Here is a 6,266-nt window from a genome sequence, read left to right as displayed (position 1 = left end):
CTGTCTCTGTTCCTCAGAGTCTTTGGCTTTTGAAAGAATGTTATTTTTTCAGTTTACTTGGAGGAAGTGAGGTCCAATGGATGAAGCCCATCATTAGTTTCTTAGATTTCTTTCTGAAGTTCTTCAACTAATTTCTTTTTAACCCTTATTTGGGGAAGCAGCAAAGGAGAAAGGACTTACAGAGTGCCTCCATACATTGGTTATGAGTAACGTATAAACTGGGAACAACAAACCACAGCAAACTGTGGGAGGCCTCTTAAGGAGGCATACTTCTCCATGCCTCATGTTCCAGTGCAGGGTGACCTAGGCTCTGTTACCATAAACATTGTGCTGAAGCACGTGAAACCCCTTGATAGCACTAAGATATAACCAGACTTGTAGTCTCCTTGTAAGGTCTGAGTTCCACCAGCTGCACATACGTTATAGGCTAAAGATAACTACATGTTCTTGTTTTGTGAAACTCCCAAACTGCCACTGTTAATCAGTCTTTAGAATGACACACCAGTTCCGGCTCACTGATTCACCCACCATCACCTCACCCTCTCCTTCTACCATCACTCCACCGCCTACCCTAGAGATCAAAGTGATTGTAACCAATAAATACTGTGGAAGAGCAGAGCTTGGGGCCTTCACTGCCTCTGGTCCCACGTTTTGCATTCTCAATCTGTCTTTTTCTCATTCCTTTGTTGCCACCAAACTTAGGGTACCTAAGGTGGGGTGTCAGGCTGGTTCCCTACAAACCCTTGGCAACTGTATAACTTAACAAAAAATAATTTTTGTAGAAATGGGGTCTTGCATTCTTGGCCTCAGTGATTCTCCTGAGTCAGCCTCCTGAAGTGCTGGGATTATGGGCAGGAGCCATTGTGCCTGGCCTGTATACGTTTTGTGTGTCTTCTATCTCTTTTATCCAAGATTTAGAGAACTTTCTATCCTTAATATATTGTGAAAGTTGATTAATAAAAGGCTAGCAACGTGTATAAATTCTTACTCAAGAGTATGAATATGTCAAATTAGGTAATCACCCAACAGATTCACTATGCCCTCTGCCTAGACAGCCAATTTATTTAAGACAAGTGAACTACAATAGAGAAAGGGTTATGCATGCAGAGCCAGCTGTGCAGAAGACTGGAGTTTTATTATTCAAATCAGTCTCCCTGAGCATTCCAGGATCAGAGTTTTTCAGGATAATTTGGTGGGTGGGGTTCACTCATTGCAAATTGGGAGTGGTGATTGGTTGGGTTGGAGATGAAATCAGAGCGTTAAAGCTGTCTTCTTGAGTCAGTTCCTGGGTGGGGGCCACAAAATGAGATGAGCCAGTTTATCGATTATGGCTGGTGCCAGCTCATCCATCAAACGCAGGATCTGGGAAATATCTCAATCTCTCATCTTAGTTTTTACAATAATGATGTTATCCCCAGGACCAATATGGGGAGGGTCAGAATCTTGTAGCCTCCAGCTGTATGAATCCTAAACCGTAATTTCTAATCTTATTGCTAAATTGTTAATCTTCAAAAGGAGGCAGTCTAGACCTCAGGCAAGAAGGAGGCTTATTTGGGAAAGTGCTATTATTAGGGTTTTTTGTTTTTTGTTTTTTTGAGATGAAGTCTCGTTCTTGTCACGCAGGCTGGAGTGCAATGGCATGATCTCAGCTCACTGCAACCTCCGCCTCTAGCGATTCTCCTGCCTCAGTCTCCCCGGCAGCTGGGATTACAAGTGTGCACCATCACACCCAGCTAATTTTTGTATTTTTAGTAGAGACAGTTTCGCCATGTTGGACAGACTGGTCTTGAACTCCTGACCTCAAGTGATTTGTCCATCTTGGCCTCCCAAAGTGCTGGAATTACAGGCGTGAGCCACTGCACCCGGCCAGAGCTGTTATTTTTGTTTCAAACTATAAGCTATAAATTAAGTTCCTCCCAAAGTTAGTTTGGCCAATGCCCAGGAATGAACAAGGACAGCTTGGAAGCAAGATGGAGTTGGTGAGGTCAGATCTCTTTCACTGTCGCAGTTACAATTTTGCAATTTCAACTTACGAAGAAATAAAATACAGCTAGCTTGTGGGTATTGAATACGTACACAAATTTTAAATATAGACCAGTTCAAGTTCATGGTTAAAAATATTCATTAAATTGTGTATTCCACCTTCATCACTTTTAGGGAGAAAAGGTTCTCCTGGAGTTGAAGTGTGGAATTCATTTCTTTTACTGCAGTATAATAAGCACCAAGGCTGGGTGTGGTGGCTCACACCTGTAATCTCAGCACTTTGGGAGGCTGAGGCAGGTGGTTCACTTGAAGTCAGGAGTTCAAGACCAGCTTGGCCAACATAGTGAGACTAAACTCTCAATTTTTCTTTTTTAAATCTTGCCCAAATTCCTATCTAAAGGATCTGGGGAGTCATGCTTTACAAACCATAAATTCTCATCAGATGAGTTTTATTCTATGCTGTATATCGTGATTTACATTCCAATCTTGACTCTGGCATAACAAGGAAGAAAATTTAAATGTTTTACCCCAAAATACATTTCCTTGCCATACCTTGAAATTGCCCTGCAAAGTCTCTTGTGGGAAAAATACACATTCTATAGAGAATCCCCTTTCCCCTTTGTTTTTCTTCCTTCCTTTCCAGATCCAGGAGATAATCAACTAAGAGTCAGGCACCCTTTTAACTCCTATAAGAAACATTTTACAACCTGCTTTCTCTGAAGTCTTTTATCTGGGAGCTTCTCTGAACAATAAAAATGGGGTCTCCACAATCTTTTTTTTTTTTAGAAAGAGTCTTGCTCTGTCGCCAGGCGCCAGGCTGGAGTGCAGTGGTGTGATCACAGCTCACTGCAACCGCTGCCTCCCGGGTTCAAACAATTATCCTGCCTCAGCCTCCCGAGTGCTGGGACTACAGGCGCGTGCCACCACGACCAGCTACTTTTTGTATTTTTTTAGTAAAGACGGGTTTTCACCGTGTTGGCCAGGATGGGCTCAATCTCTTGACCTTGTAATCCACACGCCTTGGCCTCCCAAAGTGCTGGGATTATAGGCGTGAGCCACCGCGCCTGGCCTCCACAATCCTTTATCTTAACCTGAACATTTCCTTTGGTCTGAGGTCTTCAGATAAACTCAACCAATTGTCAACCAGAAAATGTTTAGATTTACCTATAGCCTGGAAGTCCCCCTGCTTTGACTTGTCCCGCCTTTCTAAGACAAACCAATGTATTTCTTAAATGTATTTGATTGATCTCTCATGCCTCCCTAAAATATGTAAAACTAATCTGTACCCGATCACCTTGGGCACGTTCTCAGGACCTCCTGAGGGCTGTGTCATGCACTATGGTCACTCATATTTGGCTCAGAATACATCTCTTAAAATATTTTACAGAGTTTGACTCTAGTCAACAATGGTGCAACCTCATCCCTACTAAAAATACCAAAACAAACAAACAAACAACAGATTAACCAGGGGTGGTGGTGGTGTGTGCCTATAATCCCAGCTACGTGAGAGGCTGAGGCTGAGGCAGGAGAATTGCTTGAACACGGGAGGTGGAGGTTGCAGTGAGCCAAGATTGTGCCACTGCACTCCAGTCTGGGCGACAGAGCAAGATTTCATCTCAAAGTAATAATGATAAGCACCAGAAATTATAATATTTGCTTCAATAAGTAGCTGGTTACATATGTCCTTTTTTGTCTCCACACCATCTTCTGATGGGGGTGAATAGATTATTTGAGGTTCACATATAAGAGAAAATGAGAGGACTGAAGTACCTATACTCTCGGAGTCCATCTCATATGGGAGTGCGAGGAAGGAGAGTTGGGTGGGTGGGTAGTGCAGAGATTTTTAATTATTTCCAGGCAGAACCTTCAGAGATCTCTTCCAATTTTATTTGTTTTCTTTTTCTTTCTTCTTCTTTTTTTTTTTTTTTTAGCCTCATCAAGTTGAGAGATTATTTCTACCTTTTTTTTGAGAAAGAGTTTTGCTCTTGCTGCCCAGGCTGGATGCAATGGCACAATCTTGACTCACTGCAACCTCCATCTCCTGGGTTCAAACAATTCTCCTGACTCAGCCTCCTGAGTAGTTGAGATTACAGGATGCACCACCATGCCTGGTTAATTCTGTGTTTTTAGTAAAGACGGGGTTTCCCCATGTTGGTCAGGCTGATCTTGAACTCCCAACCTCAGGGGATCCACTCACCTCGGCCTCCCAAAGTGCTGGGATTACAGGAGTGAGCCACCGTGCCCCACCTAGTTCTATTTTTAAAATTTAATTTTTAAATTTATTGCATTGTGTTGTATTGACAAAGTCTTGCTTCCTGTATCCTAGAACTCCTAGGCTCAAGTGATTCTCCTGCCTCACTCAGCCTCCTGAGTAGTTAGGACTACAGGCACATGCCATGATGTGGGGCTAATTTTTTTATGGATATGGGGGTCTTACTATGTTGCCCACGCTGGTCTCAAACTCCTGGCCTCTTAACAATCCTTCCATCTTAGCTATCCAAAATGCTAGCATTACGGGCATGAGACACCACATCTGCCCCCAAATTATATTAAAAAAAAATTTTTTTTTTTCCAAAATTGTAATGTCTGCTAGTGCAGAGAAGGCTAAAAAAAGAACATTGTAGGCTGGGTGTGGTGGCTCACGCCTGTAATCCAAGCACTTTGGAGGCCAAGGCAGACGGATCACCTGAGGTCAGGAGTTCAAGGTCAGCCTGACCAACATGGTGAAACCCCATCTTTAAAAAAAAAAAAAAGAAAAGAAAATTGTAACGTCAATGGAGTCAAACTCTGTAAAAGTATTTGAAGAGATTTATTCTGAGCCAAATGTGAGTGACCACAGCCCACGACAGCCTCAGGAGATCCCGAGAAGATGTGCCCAAGGTGTTTGGGCTACAGCTTGGTTTTATATACATTTTAGGGAGCATAAGACATTAATCAATACATGTTAAATGTACATTGTTTAGTCCGGAAAGATGGGTCAACTCAGAGGTGGGGTTGGGGGGATGGACCTGTTGTCACATTGTTGGTATCTTATTGCTACAAAGTGTGTCAGTGTTAAGGTGTCTGGGTTTTGTGTTTTTTTATTTTTTTTAATTTTTTTTTCTGAGACAGAGTCTCACTCTGTCATACAGGCTGGAGTGCAATGGCCTGATCCTGGCTACTGCAACACCCACCTCCCAGGTTCAAGGGATTCTCCTCCTTCAGCCTCCTGAGTAGCTGGGACTACAGGCACGTGTCATCACGTCTGGTTAATTTTTATATTTTCAGTAGAAATGGGGTTTCACCATGTTGGCCAGGCTGGTCTCAAACTCCTGACCTCAGGTGATCTGCCCACCACAGCCTCCCAAAGTGCTGGGATTATAGGTGTGAGCCACCATGCCTGGCCAAGATCTCTGTTTTAATGCTGGTCAGCTATGCCTGAATTCCAAAGGGCAAAGGGTATAATGAGGCATGCCTGACCACCCACTCTCAGCACATTTTGCCTTGAACTAATGTTTCAGGTTTCCTTTTTATTTATTTATTTATTTTTGAGACAGAGTCTCACTCTGTCGTCCAGGCTGGAGTGCAGTAGTGAGATCTTGGCTCACTGCAACCTCTGCCTCCCGGGTTCAAGCGATTCTCTTGCCACAGCCTCCCAAGCAGCTGGGATTACCAACACCCCCACCACCACACCTGGCTAAGTTTGTGTTTTTAGTAGAGACAGGGTTTCACTATGTTGGCCAGGCTGGTCTTGAACACCTGACCTTAAGTGATTCCCTTGTGCCTTGGCCTCCCAAAGTGCTGAGATTACAGGCATGCGCCACTGCACCTGGCCTCAGATTTACTTTAGAAAGCCCTTGGCTGAGAGGATGGGTCTATTCAGTTGGTTGGGGGGGTGGTGCTTAGAATTTTATTTTTGGTTTATAGTAAGAAGCCAAAGGACACAACAGAGTGAAAAGTCAACCCACTAAGAGGGAGAAGATGGGACCGGGCTTGGTGGCTGATGCCTGTAATCCCAGCACTTTGGAAGGCTGAGGCAGGATCACTTGAGCCCAGGAGTTTGAGACCAGCCTGGGCAACACAGGGAGACCCTGTCTCTAAAAAAAGTAAAATAAAAAGTGGAAGAAGATATTTGCATATCCTATCTGATAAGGTGGTTAATATCCAGAATATATAGAGAACTAAAACACAACAAAAACCCATTAAAAAATGGGCAAAGCCAGGAGTTCAAGGCTGTAGTGAGCCATGATCATGACACTGCCCTTGAGCCTGGGTGACAAAGCAAGACACTGTCTCTTAAAAAA

The sequence above is a fragment of the Cebus imitator genome, unplaced genomic scaffold, assembly GCF_001604975.1.
Source record: "Cebus imitator isolate Cc_AM_T3 unplaced genomic scaffold, Cebus_imitator-1.0 Scaffold256, whole genome shotgun sequence".
In the NCBI taxonomy this organism is placed as follows: Eukaryota; Metazoa; Chordata; class Mammalia; order Primates; family Cebidae; genus Cebus; species Cebus imitator.
This window is presented reverse-complemented; position numbering follows the sequence as displayed.